The sequence below is a fragment of the Rhincodon typus genome, chromosome 7 (genome assembly GCF_021869965.1).
Source record: "Rhincodon typus isolate 14 chromosome 7, sRhiTyp1.1, whole genome shotgun sequence".
Taxonomy (NCBI): Eukaryota; Metazoa; Chordata; class Chondrichthyes; order Orectolobiformes; family Rhincodontidae; genus Rhincodon; species Rhincodon typus.
Genome location: NC_063338.1, coordinates 23424079 through 23439729, shown reverse-complemented (window position 1 = coordinate 23439729; position 15651 = coordinate 23424079). Strand labels below are relative to the sequence as shown.

At 39.3% G+C, this 15651-nt stretch overlaps 1 protein-coding gene across 5 annotated transcripts in view; it reads left to right on the top strand.

Annotated features, from left to right (window-relative positions):
• Positions 1 to 15651, top strand: part of LOC109934900 (microtubule-associated protein 2-like) — a 240988-nt gene that overhangs the window by 78357 nt on the left and 146980 nt on the right. For 2 of the 5 annotated variants that reach the window (XM_048599356.1, XM_048599357.1), the window contains exon 2: positions 15117 to 15251. The exons of the other annotated variants lie outside the window; for them this stretch is intronic. The gene's annotated coding sequence lies outside the window, so the exon portion shown is untranslated. The remainder of the gene's footprint in view (positions 1 to 15116; positions 15252 to 15651) is intronic. 5 annotated transcript variants of the gene reach the window in all.

Below are 15651 nucleotides of genomic sequence, written 5' to 3'. Positions count from 1 at the left end.
TTAGTGGTGACCCTTTCCTTTCCTTTCCTTTCCAACACAGTTCGACTGTATTTGTGAATGATCATGGAGTGTAATGGATTGTGTCTGGACGGATCAATGCATTTGTATTTTCCTTCTTTCTTAACTGTTGCAAAGATGTGGGTGGCTAAACACAGTACGAGTTAGGAAATATGCAAAAAAAAAAGTCATGAAGAAAGCAGACGTGTAGATCACTAAATAGACACTTAATAATTTAAACTAAAATTGCATTGAGAAGTAACTTCCTCTACAATTTTATGCAATTATTTTAAGATTCTGGAAATTAGAATTTTTGAAGAATAAAGTTAGCTTTAAATTAAGAAGAATCAACTGCAGTAGCTCTAGTTTGCTTCATCTAACCTCTGGTGAATAGTTCAATTTTAATGAAAATAGCTGTAAATTATTTTTGCAAAGTGCTTTTAACTTTTTTAAAAGAAGTAAGAATGTAATTGTATATTCAGCAAATAAGGTTTAATTTCTCAGGTGACTTTAATCGTTCTAATAGATATCACTAAAATTGAATGGGATCGGGGCAGAAATAATGAAGAGGGCAAGCAGAAGATTTCCTCCCACTGGTGCTGCTAACCCATCAGTTCCACTTCTTGTCCATTGATGCATTATAATAACAATGTGGAGGGGCAAGAGTTCAGAATCTTGATGTATTTTCCTCCTTGATGCTAACGTTTAGCACCAATTTCTGGAGTGGCCATGGAGAAAGGCAATGGTGGGTCCCAGGAAGCAGCAAAGTTGGTGAGAGCTGCCTTTGTGTGGTATCCAGTTAATCCCAGTGGTTGTCCGGTGAAATTACAGCCTTTAATTCAGGAAGACTTGAAGGGTCTAGGCCCGAAACGTCAGCTTTCCTGCTCCTATGATGCTGCTTGGCCTGCTGTGTTCATCCAGCTCTACACTTTGTTACTTCAGTGTGGCTCTGTTGACTGGTTGCTTGGGACTTCTGCCACTCTTACAATTCCTTGCCAAATATTCTGCAGCTGTGACATTCTTGCTGCAAACAGCAGCATTCCACTGCTTTTTTGATGGTGGAAAACTATCAAAGCCACCGTGCCCCATTCTTGTCCCAGGAAAATGGCTCAAAATTGAACTAGGTGTGAAGGAGACCAGCTGTGGAACTGGATTGAAGAGGAGATTTTTCTACCATCTCTCCCCTTCTTTTGCAGCAAGCTCTTTGCAGATAGCCGGTATTCCATTGAGAACGTCAGTGTGTTAGGTTTTATTGGTAGAGGGATTGAGTTTCGGAGCCATGAGGTCATGTTGCAGCTGTACAAAACTCTGGTGCGGCCGCACTTGGAGTATTGCGTACAGTTCTGGTCGCCGCATTATAGAAAGGATATGGAAGCATTGGAAAGGGTGCAGAGGAGATTTACCAGGATGTTGCCTGGTATGGAGGGAAGGTCTTATGAGGAAAGGCTGAGGGACTTGAGGCTGTTTTCGTTAGAGAGAAGAAGGTTAAGAGGTGACTTAATAGAGACATACAAGACAATCAGAGGATTAGATAGGGTGGACAGTGGGAGCCTTTTTCCTCGGATGGTGATGGCTAGCACGAGGGGACATAGCTTTAAATTGAGGGGTGATAGATATAGGACAGATGTCAGCGGTAGGTTCTTTACTCAGAGCGTAGTAAGGGCGTGGAATGCCCTGCCTGCAAAAGTAGTAGACTCGCCAACTTTAAGGGCATTTAAATGGTCATTGGATAAACATATGGATGATAATGGAATAGTTTAGGTTAGATGGGCTTCAGATTGGTTTCACAGGTCGGCGCAACATCGAGGGCCGAAGGGCCTGTACTGCGCTGTAATGTTCTATGTTCTAATAGTTTATAATTCCTACAGTGCACTTGATGATGGAAACATGCCATGGTGAATAGTATAAACAGTGTCCATTAACTATCAAAGTAGAATCCGATGGTCTTTACGATTGTTGTTTTGTGATGTTTTTATTTATCCCAGCAATACGTTGTGATAATGAACCCTGATGTGTCTTGACATCAAATAGTGGTGTTGTTTTGAAGGCAATGCTTGGCTTTGCACAGTGTTTTAGTGGTACAACATTTTTAACGCCTTTAAGGGAATTTTCAGATGAAGGCAGCCAGAGTATCATTTCCATCTTCATTGAAGTGAGTTGGCATTAGGGACAGTTTGTAAAAGACCACCAGTGCATGTCTTGTATATTCATACTCTGTACCGTAAAATGAGTTGAGCATGTCAGCCTGTTGAAAGGTTCAAGTGCAAGTCTGGTTAGTTTTAACCTTCAAGGTCATTCATAAAATTGTATGAATGTTGAATGCTGAAAGCTGTCAGTTAACATTTGCATTTACATCTCTGTCTTGTTGAGCAATGTATGCAACTGCTGATGGGAAACTCGTTATATTAATTTATCTTGAGATGACTTTGGGAATGGATTTGAATCAAACTTTCAACTGAATATTGTGGTTTTATGTTAAATAAAGTATCCCTCCTAAGTATATTTTAAAAGTTTTATGGTAGATACTTAGAATTTTTGTATTCTCAAATGATTGTTCTGTCATTAAATGAATTGAACTCTAATTTTGATTTAGGCTCATTTCAAAACTGAGTCAGACAAATGAAGACGTACTTGGAAGCAATTGAGAATCTGACTACTGACACCATAACATTGATTCATGCCACATTTAAACTCTTTGGTTTCAGTTTCTGGTTTATGGGTCTTTGATACTCTGGGTTTAAAACAAAAAGTCACATAAGTGTGTTATGACTAGTCCCAAGGTGAGGTTCCTCAATTTATTACAATTCCAGATGGTGCACACCAAACTATAAGTGCGGATGAACTGGCTCTCCTTCTTTTACTGTCCCCTCAGTTGGTCACAACAAGGTTAATTGGTCAGTATAGGAGTTGGGAGTTCATGTTGCAGCTGTACGGAACATTGGTTAGGCCACTATTGGAATACTGTGTACAGTTCTGGTCTCCCTGCTATAGGAAAGATGTCTTTAAACTTGAAAGGATTCAGAAAAGATTCACAAGGAAATTGTCTGGGTTGGAGGGTTTCAGTTACAGGGAGAGGCTGAATAGGCCTGGGGTAGGGGAGTCCAAAACTAGATGGCGTAGGTTTAAGGTGAGGGGGAAAGACATGAAAAAGGCCTAAAGAACAACGTTTTCAATGCAGAGGGTGGTGCGTTTATGAAATGAGCTACAAGAGGAGGTGTGGAGACCGGTACAATTACAACATTTAAAAGGCATCTGGTTGGGTACATGAATAGGAAGGGTTTAGAGGGATATGGGCCAAATAGTGGCAAATGAGATAAGATTAATTTAGGCTAACTGATCGGTGTTAACAAGTTGGACCAAAGGGTCTGTTTCTGTGCCATACATTTCTATAATACTGACTGTAAAAGGAGCTGCTGTCTTGAGGATACCTTTCTCTCAAATCAGATTAATTTATGTTTTAGAGGGAGCTAACTTAACCAGGTTGTCTTGAGTTAACAAGAGTGAGAAATTAATAGCTACCAAATGAAAGAAGAAATAATAGTACCACACAGATTAGAGATGAAAACTGAAGATAAAAGGTACACATCAGTTTCTGGGTTGTTCATGAGGATAGATAGTTGGAACATTAGTAGTTGAGCAGCCACCTTCAAGATTCTTGGCTTTTCAGGTTAGCTGAAATTCTCGGTCCTGTTTTTCTTTTCAATTGGCTTCCAGCACTCTGAGGAAGAGAATCCTTTACCTGCAATGAATTGTTTCTTGACTGTGACTTCCATGGTATGTTCATGCTTGAGGGCAAGCCAGCATTCAAGTACCTCAGCCCGCAGAGCCCACATCAGGGTTGAAACTCTCCTTGTTTATTTTTGAACGTGGAAAATGCGAACATTTCTCTTGCCTGTACTGCTGTCTTTTCTCCCATTATGTTAAACATCTGACATGCTTTCAGGAGATTACAGTTTAGTTTATAGTGTTTTGTTCTCTTTGAACCTTCTTAATATCTTGAACTGTGATATTTTAGGATTCCCCTCCAGACACTCAATGAATTTAAACCTGCAGTCATCTTTTACCTGTGTTTTCTCTTCCTAAAAGAAGAAAACAACTCTCAATTAAAAGTTAAATATACCCATAGGTGATCAGTGATTATAACAGCTGCTTAACTTAATTGAGTTGTGGGTATTTTAAGAAATATTAGCCCTTAAATTCCATCCGTTCTCTTTTGTAAACCCCATAAAGTGGGCGGAGTAGAGTTCCTGCTCTGGAATAGCTGTGTTCCAAGTTCTGTTGCAGTGGTGAGTGCACTAGTACTGCTGGAGGTTGATTAACACAGAAGTAAATGTGAATGTCTGGCACCAAGGTCCCTTAAATCTCCGAACTACCTGCCCAATGCACAAGTCAAAAAAAGACTGGAAATAGTCCTTCACTTTTTTCACTTCTTTCACTGGCAGTATTGTTGATTATTGGTAAGTGTTGTAAATTCAGGTGTATTCATTGATTTCTTTTATGGAAGGAAGTTAGCCACTCTTACTTGGTCTGGTCTATACGTCTCTCCAGACCACAGCAATGTAGATGACTCTTAACCACTTTCTGAAATTGCCCTCAAACTGAATGGTTTGTTAGGCCATAAATGCCCATCTTGCCAGTGCACCCATATCTAATGAATTTTTTTAAAATGATACTTTCAAGGTGGATCTGAAGGAATTTTAACATTTTATTTTTGTCGTGCATGTGAATTGATCTGAGCCCCTGCCAGATTCCTGAACCGCTGTAAAAGTACTGGTGATATTTTGGATCCTACACCCCAACAAGAATATCTGAGAATCAAGTGTGCCATCTTAAACAGGGCATTTGTTTGTTTTGAAGGAAACAGTACTGGATAAATGAAAGGGAATGAGATAACACTTCAGGTGTCAATTGTGTATGAGATGTGACTCACCTGAAGATTTACAAGCCCCAAAACTCATGTGGAGATCCTGGTGAGTTGCTCTGACTGGGAAGGATGCTCTTCATCAAAATGCCTGTAGAGCAATTGTGCTTGGCTATTACACAGAATTGCGTGATTATGAACCAGCCATCTCTGCTTGCGGCTGTGAAAATGATGTCTGCACACTGCTCTATACTTGAAGGTCAATTCTGACAGCTGTAAAGGATCTGCATAATACCACTGTGTGACATTTGGGTACATATTTGTCACGTGTTTTTTGAAGTAGGCCAAAAAGTACATCAAGTTTAGCCTAATAGAAGCTTCACCTTGTTGGGGCCATCCAGTTTGACGTTACTGGGCTCCAAATTGTGCAGGACATATTAGAGTGCATGCTACTTCATCCATTGTGGTTTCCTAAATTTTATCCCAATTTTGGCTCCTGCACTCATCCAATAATGGAATTGTACCAATGTTCTTTAGTAGAAAGGGTGCTACCTGCTGAATGTAAAGATTATCTGTGTGTAGTCACAAAAAGAAATCCTGTGTATAATGACATTTTTTTTAAAAGTTGCCTTGATGTATTCATCCTTGGTGAGTCTGCCTAATTCTGTTCTTCAAGAAAAAAAGTTGAGCATTTATGAAGCATTCTTTATGAACACAGGATGTCCCGAAGACCTTTATTGCCTGTGAAACACTTCTAGAGGTTTGTCATTGTTGTAATGTGCTGTTATTATAGATTCATGGCAAATTCAATATTTATAATCCTGATTTATTGCATATGAGAAAGCTTCTATTTGAGAATCATCAATTACTTTCAATAAATCTTCCTTGGATGGATGAATTATGAACCCACTAAAAGTTGTAAGAACAGTACCCCAAGTATGAAATATAGCTCACCCTGCCTTGGACACAGAAGATGTAGAATTGAACGTGTCAAACATTGCAGTTAGAGAATTCCACCGTGACTCAATATTCAAACTTAACAATCATGAGCTCCCCTTTATTAAATGCACTCACATTTGTCAGAGTTCCATTGCATTCTTCTTCCTTAAATAATTTTAAAAAAAACACAAAATACCAATCTTGAAACATTCCCTTCTTAGGTGTGCATGATCCTGCAATTTACATTAATCTGGTTAAATAAGATAACATGAAATAAGTGCACCCTTTTCTAATATGACTAACCACCATGAATGTGTGCATGCAAAATAAGTGCATGTTTCTCAAGCAGATTAAAAGTGAGCCATTGTACTCTCTCCCTGAAGACCACTTTGTCAGAATGTATCTTTGTTTCTCCAGGTGCAACCGGACTGTGTCAGTTTAAGAGGTCATTGCCTGTTCTAGTGCTGAAATGGCTCCTGGCAACAAGGTACCAGTCCTCTTCTGGTATCATTATTCTAGGAAGGTGACATGTCAGCTTGCTGTTTGGTTGGTTTCCATGCAGCACTTACAAAGCGCTGCCTGCGGAAAGGGTTGGGCTGTACTGCTGTCCCCAAAAGCAGCATCTTCATGCCATTCTCGATTAAAGATCCTACCAAAATGAACTTGGATTTCTTCATAACTGATGTAAAACAGAGATTTCTCAGTTTCCGAAAGGAGGCTAGCTGTGTTTTGATGAGATGCATTCAAATAAATCACGATGAGCTCACGTATTAGTATTTGAAATCTGATTTAATATATGACCAAACATATTTTACTTCTACCTTTTTCAAATTTAAAACTTAATTTATGACAATTCAGTTATGTCTTTAATTAAAATTTGAGCTAGAACTACAAAATAATATTTACTGAAGATTTTGTGCCTTTGCTTTCATGAGTCAGAAAATACTCATTTCATAAATTAGAACATCTTTTTTATGTCATTCAGTAGCATACAAAAGACTTGGTTTATATGACAGAAATGAGAATTTTTATTGATATTGTTATGTCGTACATCAAATGTAGTTTCTTCCTTATGATTCTGAGATACAGTCAGTGTCTCATTGATTTTCTTTTATTTACGAGTAACAATAAAGCTTCAAAATGAATTGTTATTTAATGATACTGTAAGGTTGTGTGTTTATCAGCATCTTGAATTTAAAAAGTTAACACAGATGGAAATAGCATCTTTTTGGACTTGGTTCCAATTAAGCCTGTTTTTGAAGAATGTATTCATTACATTCTTCACTGCATTACATTTTTACTGAAATCAGTGATGTTAAGTAGGTGCTTTTGCTCCTGTAACCTTTGTATTTCCACAGATTGTTACATTCAATACTTTGCTTTTGGTTCTTTGATTTTACTTGGAGGTTACCACAATGCTCACAAATCACCCTCCTTCACTCCTCTTGTCAATCACTCAATTCTTCTAATCCTGCAGTGTTTAAGTCTCTCACCACCATATCTCCTCATCTGGCCTTCCTCCTCCTCCTTCCTGCAGTACCATTACCATCACTTGCATTGTTACTGCTTTCTCTCCCTGTAACAGATGACTATACCATTTCAATCTCTTATTGGTAACTTTTTCTTCAATGCTTCTACAATCTTCATTGACCCCCTGATTTTGGTGGTGGTTGTTTTTGTTGTTGTTGCACCATGTTTCTAATTGGAGTAAACTTGTTCCTCTTCTCGTTTTTGCCGTAGTTTCTACACTATATAACGAGGCTGGCCTCAACTTTGTTGAAGATTCTTTGTTTGAATTTCAGCAACACTTTCTATTATGTAGCACCTCTGTTGCACGTTGTCCAATTAGCGCAATCAGAGCTAAGCTGTTACTTAATTTTCACTTCCATCTTTTGCTACCACTGACCCCAGGTATTAAAAATGATTCATTTTCCAAGTTATCTGTAATCTTCACACCTTAACACAGACACTCTTGCTCAGGCTGAAACAAGCCATCTATAAAAGGGAGTTAAATTCAACATTTTGGGCTGATTTTCTGTAGGTTGGTCATGACATGTGCCTCAGTTCTCAATCAGGAGCCTGGAGTGGCTGTGAGGGGAATGTTTGTTGCAATTTGACCAATTAAAGTTGCCTTCGGCTGCTCCTCCTAATTAACAATGGCAGATGGAGCAGGGATGCAGTGTCTGGTCAGCAGCGTTACCAGTAGAGTTGGGTGCTGCTGGAGAAGACGACAGACTTAGTGGGTGTGACAAAATGACGTCATTCAAGGAAGTCCAATTCAGCTGAACTGTCGTGAGGCACACTGCTTTGAGGGGCCTCAGTGGAGAAATTCCCACAGCCAACCCGGGCCCCTGTGAGGCCCTTTGATGTAACCGTTTAATGTAACTAGTGGTAGGTCACCTCACATATATGTACACGCACACAAATATGGTGCTCTGTAACTGCTTTGTGTGTTGGACTGAGGCGCTGGAATGGAGGTTGGACATTTCTACCCTGTTGGCCTGTGTGTGAGAATGTTTCCGTTTCCAATTCCAATTATGTTCAATAAACCTTGCTGACCTGATTTTTGGCCTTAAATACTCAGAAAGAGGAGCCATCAGCGACAGTGGAAATATTGGAAACCTCTGCACCTGATAGATAAATTGTAAGAAAGGGTTTGTTTCATTTGCATGAAAAGCATCAAGGTCTCCAGGAGAGGATAGTTAATGATTGAAATGCAGATCATGCAATGTCAACTTGCCACACAAGCATCAGCTCTGTTTGGCGATGGATATCAGGATGTCCTAATCTCCCATAATGAATAGGATTATAGAGTCATACAGCACGGAAACCGAGCCTTCGGTCCAACTCATCCATGCAGGTCAAGTTTCCCAAACTAAACTAATCCCATTTGCTTGGTTTGGACTGTATCCCCCTAAATCTTTCCTATTCATGTACCTATCCAAATATCTTTTAAATGCTGTAACTGTACCTGCCTCTACCATTTTATCTTGCAGTTCATTCCACGTAGTGTGAAAAAGTAGACCCTTAGGCCCTTTTTAGGTCTTTCTCTCTTCACCTTAAATTTTGAACTTCTCTACCTGAGGGAAAAAAGGCCTTTTGCTCTTCAGCTTATCTGTGCCCTCATGATTTTATAAACATCTAGAGATAGGACACTTTATTAACATATTTAAATCAAGCTCATATACAAGTGGAACCCTGATTTAAAATTCATGACTGCTGCATAGGATGGGAGAAATGGAGAGATGAGAGCTGCCTCTCGATACAGTGAGTGTCTCTTTGGCACTCCTGCCTCTCAAGGATGACTTTAACTAACCATATCCCACTTGATTGTTGGGATTCCCAAGGGTCACTGGTTGAAACCTTCTGCAGTTATTACCTTTTTGCTTTATCTTTGTATAGGATGTGGGCATTGCTGACAAGGCATTTGTTGCTGTGGCCCTTGAACTGATTGGCTTATTGGGCTACTTCAGAGAGCAGTTAAGAGTCAGCCACCTCGCTGTGGGTTTGGAAATGCGTGTAGATGAGTCTGGGTAAGGATGGCAGTTTTGTTTTCCGAAAGGGCATTAATAAACTAGATGGATCAACAGTGGTTACATGGTCGCCAAAAGGCTAGCTTTTACTTCTAGATTTGATTGAATTGAAATTTCCATTAAAGCTTTGGTGATTAGTCCTATGGCATTTCCACCACAGCATTCTTTCAATCCCGTTTTCCCTTCTCTTCTTGTCAGCTGGAACGTCCGGTTAAAACGGTTGTTGAATTCTCCCATTAAAACATTTAGTGAGTTTCTGGGTTCATAGGTCTCAGTTCTTCCTTCCCCATCTTTCCCACCTATCTGCAAATATTGGAGCTCATGACAAAAATGATCAGGAAGCTGAGAGAGGAATCTGTTTCCCAGTTGTTAAAACTATGCTGCCATTGCAAGTCATTGCTGGCATGATGGCAAGTGGACAGAAATGGATAGAGGGTGGTGTCTGGAATGATGAAAGGTAGTTTGGAGAATCTAGGCCAAGGGATGAGAAACTCTGAATGGGAAGACCCGATTTGCCAGTAAGGATTTTGTTTTTAATTACCCAAATGAGCCCTTTTGGCATTATTTTTGTTCTTGGCAGGTCTGACCTCGTGCAGACACTTAAAGTTTGCTGCTCAATCCTCCAGTTTAAAATCACAGATTGAGCAATGCAATATTTGTGTGAGCTGCATATTTAAAGGGATCCCTCCTAGCTATGAGCAGGCATCTTTGGCTGCACTTCATTCTGCCAAATCCGGTCCCGTTGAACCTAGACTGGTGTTTACCAGGCAGACTGAGATAATGTGGAGCCACATGTTAATCCACAATGACATCAGTGCTTGTAAATGGTGGCAATTCTACTTTTAATGTTACGACTATTGTGTTTGCATTGATGCTTGAATGGGAAAGCTTTGATATCCCTATATAAGGCAATTGTATGACTGTAGTCAAATATAATTCCTGCTGTAGCACTGTGTGTAGACTGAAGAGATGAGTGGAATCTGAAATTAATTGCTTCCTGAATTATATAAATGAGCTTTGATCAGTGAAAAACCGTTTAAATTTGCATACTTTAAATAATCTGCAGTTGTTTTGTTTTAAAAATCTATCTTGTGTGCAACGGCATGATATTTTTTCCATTGTACAGAATTATATTTCCATGTGGAGGCTGAGCCTTTTATGGTTCATTTCCAAATCTGTATTCCGTCTGTCAATTTTGCCTTGCCTTGCTGATTGGCTGTGTGCAGTTTTTCCACACTCCACATGGCTGGAGGCAGTCCCCAGGTCTTGCTGGTTGAACTGACGGAGCTATCAGTCTGCAATATTAGAGTCAAGTCCAACGATTCAGATGAAATTTGAATCTGCATCCACTTTTTTTTTGGGGCATGCTTTTTTCTATCTTACCTTTCTCTTTTCCTGAAACACTTGACTCCTGGCCATCCAATAGGTATTGGACTCCTTCAGAGACCTTACACAAGTAACAGTCATTCATCTGTAGATTTAGGTAGCAAAATTCAGAGTATATTTTCAAGTTTTTGAGTTTATTTGGATTGTTGCTGTGTATCCTTACCATGAAAGTTAGATCCCACCAAATGGTAGTTTTACGTCTTGAGCAGCTTTGTAAGTTCCTGTTTTATCCATCCTGTCTAAATATATGGTTTATTGAAAGCTAATAATTTAAAGCCATGCTTCCTTTTCAATTGGTGACGTATGCAAAATAAAATCATCAAACTGAACAATCAAAACATATGTAATGTAAAACCCTTCTGATTTAACTGTTTTATAATGTAATAATCAGGTTCCACAAAGTATTCTGATTACATTATGAACCAGAACCTTGATTTATCTTAACCTATAAACCATGCTGATTTTTTAGAAGTTCCTACTGCAAGCAAATTATATTGCTGTGGGACTGAGTGGCTACAGAAACAGTTGCTACTTGGAAGAACCTGTAATGATATTGCTGACTACTATTTTTGTCACCGACTTCTGCCAGTTCTTTGCTCTGTCCACCTCCTGGGGATCACAGGCTGATATACTTTGCTGTTTCAGTGATCATTTTGTAACACACTCGCTGAATCTTCCAAAAGGAAAATCTACTCAACTGACAACTGTAACTGCTGTATTCGGGTAAAGAAAATCTCCACCTCTTCTTCAGTCAATAAAGAGCAAATTGAATACTTCAACCCTTAAGTCTGAGTTAGAGCTATTTTCTCTTTCCAGTACAAGCTGCCTCAAATTAAACTCCCATCTCTTTTTGTTTTCCCTTTTTGGGAATTTATTTTCTCTTCCCCCTCTCTGTTCTCATTCTTTCCTCTATCCTTTTTTTCCATTGCTGGAATTCCAGATAATCCAAACTTTAGCTGTTGAAATTTTAATTGATCTGCCTCACCAACCGCAGGTTCACAACTCCTGACACTTCAGTATCCATTTTTCTGGTTTTCAGGTGGAACAAAAACTCTTAAATGGCTAGCCATTCCTTTTACATCCTCCAAGGACAAGATTTTTAGTCTTTTGTAACATTGGAATCAGAAGTCTTTTGAACCGATGTTTTCTCAGCATTAAATCTGGGGCTATAGAGATAATGGATTTTATTTATCATAGCATCAACAAAGCATGATGAAAAGTGGCAACGCAGTATTGAGCTGGAGGAATATAGCAGGCCAGGCAGGACCCCAACCCAAAACGTCAACTTTCCTGTTCCTCTGATGCTGCCTGGCCTGCTGTATTCCTTCAGCTCTAATACTGTGTTGTCTCTGACTCCAGCATCTGCAGTTCTTACTATCTCTGAGTGATTTATAACCCCACTGTGAAGCCTCTTCCAAGGATGGCCATCTTGAAGAAGTTGGCCTCCTCCTTCCAGAAAGACCTCAGTGGATCTGTCCCCACTGCAACCCTCTGGTAATCTCCTCTGCCCTGAAACTCTTCAACCACATACTCAAGTAGCCCATTTCTGAGGAACGGTCCCGACTCGAAACATCAACTTTCTTGTTCCTCATGCTGCCTGGCCTGCTGTCTTCCTCCAGCTCCATACAGTGTTGTCTCCGTCTCCAGCATCTGCAGTTCTTGCTATCTCTGACAAAAAGTGGACCTTGTTTGCAAAGTAAAAAGTAAACTGTTGCAAATGCTGGAATTCTGAAGATGAAATGGGGAGAAAAAGCTTTGCTGCTTGCATTTGCAGAATGGCCTGTGCAGAGAACAAGTTGTTTGAAATTTGAATAATTGAATTCTGTCAGAGATGCGGCTCAGAAATATTTGTGTATATTTTAGTCAATCTCTGTGCTAGTATATTGTATGATAATTCATCTGGAGTTACATGAATAGAAGAACGGTTTGTTGTAGAAGAATTGTTTCTATAACAGCAATGCATTGAGTATTGTTACATTTTAGTTTGTAGACCCAAAGCCTGCTGTTCTCTTTTGACACTGATCAATGGTTGGTTTCTGTACTTGTCTCACTTTCTTTATTTATTGCAATAAATGATCGTTTAAAGCCTTAAAAACTAAAAACTAATTTCTGTTTCAGTATTTTTACTTTTTAAACGTATCAGTAATTGTTTGCATTTGATAATAATGCAAGAAAAGAATAGCAAGTTGGCCTACTTAAAGGCGATCGTAGTGTTGCAATGAATATGTACTGAATATCCTAAGACATTAGTTCCGGTTGAATTGGAGACACAATTCTCTGCAGCAAGAGGTGACTGTGAACTGAAGTCAGTTAAGTGAGGAGGTTTTTCTCCTTCTAAAGTATAACCCAAACAAGGTCTAGTCCATTCAAGCAATGTTAACTGTAGCCCAAAAGTCAATTTATGCAACACCTCATGACTACCTAATCATTTGTATCAGATTTGCTGTGCTTGTGTAGAAGCATTGACTCAATTAGGAGTGCTGTTTCCTGGAGCTAAGTTAATTCGATTCCTGATGGAGTCCACCAGCCAGCATACAATTCATCCACTCTTCTGCTTCCATGAATCAAATAAGTAATGACAATTGTTACTTAGTGCCAGAATTTGGCTACTGAGTCAGTAGCTCATGTTGGGAAATTTCCAGACTTGCTAGACCTACCTGCATTTTAAAAAGCACCCTGACACATGTGATTTTCATTTCTGAGATGGGTGAGATTGGGAGGGTGCAAGATAGTCAGGCATGCCAACCCTGGAAGCAGAAGTAGGTAACCACAGGAAGGGGCGTGTGCTGGTTAGAATCCTGTCTTAGTTCTCTGGGACATTGTTCTAGTTGTTTTATAAATTGTCATATTTGCTACCTCTTGCCTTTCGTGTCCCTCAGCACCTCCATATCATAAAAATGGTACGCTGGTACCTCTGTGTGAACTTAGTTGCAAGTCATGCACCCTTTTCCCACCCTGGCTTCTCAGACCCTTCAATCCACCCCTTATTCAAGGGCAGACCTTGGGAATCATGTGGAGTTGGGAAAAAAATTGACTTTACATCATCCAATGTTACTCCAGTGCACCTCTCAAAAAAATATCATTTATAAAACCCATTCAAAAATTCTGACACTCCTAAAGTGAGTAATCTCTTCTAAAAATGAACTTTCATTCAGAAATTACATCAGTGGTTTCTAAAAGCATCTTTAAGCTGTCAGACTAAAATCAAAACTGGTTGCTGAGATAATTTGAATATCTGAATGATTAAAAGTAGTTTTTTAAATTGATACTCAGTCAAGTGTTCACAATGACTTCATGATGGTCCTTATAGTATGTCAACATAGAGCCCTTTTGAAACTGTTGAACAGATGCCACTTTTGGTTTCTGACCTATGACTGTAAATCAAACCATTCCAGAAGAGGTTTTAGTTTACACCTTAATTGACAGCTGCAACTTGTTTTTTTTTTTAAACGCTTAAAGAGCTGATAATGAAAAGAACTTTCGGATCCTGACGGTTATACAAAGGCCATCAGGCGTTTAAGATTGTTAATGTCGACCATACACTGCTCTAAGGCTGTTGCAACTGCTACAATGTAATTTGTTTAAAATCAGCACTGAATTCAAATGGCCCTGCTGAGCTTGATTTTCCTCTGTGAATCACATCCTTTCCCTTTTCCCTTGTTAACGAAAATTAGATCTTGGGAAAGAGAGGTCTAGTGCCCTGGATCCTACATGCCATTTTTTTCCAAGTCTTTCCAGTGAAAACCTGGCCTTTCAGTATTGAAACAAAAATGCAAAATGAACTTATAGAATAAGAAAAAAATAACCTTGAGGAAATTGAACTTTTGCAGTTTAAGCTTAAGATATATAAATACTCACTGGATTTTCATTTCGAAAGTGGCTAATGAATGCAATGGCTTCAGTAGCTTATTTTAAGGGCGGCAAAATACATCAATCCTAATGTGGCTTCTATCATCCTTATTGTATGATTTATAAGAGTTTGATTGAGACATTCCCTGAGAATCTGAATCATTGCCATTCAGATGTATTGGGTGTTGAAGTTTGTCATCGCTGTTGTCAATTTTAGGGAGATATGTCTCATTGGTAATTGCGTTGAGACTTTTATGAGTCATTGGCCCAGATATTCTGATGGCCAGAGACCCATGCAAACAGTGTAGCACGCTGGAACTTTGCCAAATCTCCATAAGAATTGTCTAGGAGGTTGAATTTTCCCATAGGCAATTCCCTGCATTTGGAATGCTTAGAGGCTGTTAAAGTTGATGAGTTTGGAGGTTTCTGATTGAGTTGTGCAGGGAAAAATAAGAGGATTTATTAAAAGCTCTGATACTCTTCAGTAACTGTTAAACTGACTTGGCACTGAAACCCCTAACCACATCTTGCTGAACCTCTTACTTTCCCAGACCCCTGAAAAACAGCCCCTGACCTGATTCCATTCACTGAACCTGACATCTGTCTTCACCTAACTTCGGTCTGACGAGCATTCCTCTTGTACCTGATGTTCTGAGTTCAGCATTGTCTCCGTTTCACATTTTACTGTAAGTTGGTTTTTGTGCATCTACTTATTGTTTGTACTGAAGGTCAAAATAGCAGAGCATTTTCCAGGAACTGAGATTCTGCATGGACAGTTTATTGCACTTTCTTATTTGCCTGGAGGTTATAATGTGAATCTGTCACTGAACGGTTCACTGGGTTAATTGGAGACCAGACAGAGCAGAGTAGTTTACATAGAAAAAATCACTGAACTAAAAAAGCAAGTTGCTATTGTGCATTAAAAATATATGAACACTTATTTGCGTTTATCCACGAACAACCATTGAAATAATTCGATCAAGACAAATGTGATCACAACGATGCCACCCGAAGGTTGCAGGAACAGCAACTCATATTCCGCTTGGGAACCCTGCAGCCCAATGGTATCAATGTGGATTTCACAAG